A 282-nucleotide genomic window follows, 5' to 3' on the forward strand; every position below is an offset into this window, starting at 1 on the left:
TTGGGTTGGGCTTATTTTGGGTGTTTTTTGAGTTTTTTTTTCTATTGGGCATCAGTGGCAGTCATGTAATTTGTAGAAACTTTAACACTAATTTCTTATATAGTAAATGACAGTCATGTAATTTATAGGAACTTTAACACTAATTTCTTATTTGTTGGGCATCAGGGGTAGTCATGTAATTTATAGGAACTTTAACACTAATTTCTTATATAATAAATGGATTTTGGGTGTGTTTCTAAAGTGCATTCTATGTGGGGTTTTTTATAATTTCAGACTCTATTT

Source organism: Prunus avium, chromosome 6 (genome assembly GCF_965620075.1).
Source record: "Prunus avium chromosome 6, drPruAviu1.hap1.1, whole genome shotgun sequence".
NCBI lineage: Eukaryota > Viridiplantae > Streptophyta > Magnoliopsida > Rosales > Rosaceae > Prunus > Prunus avium.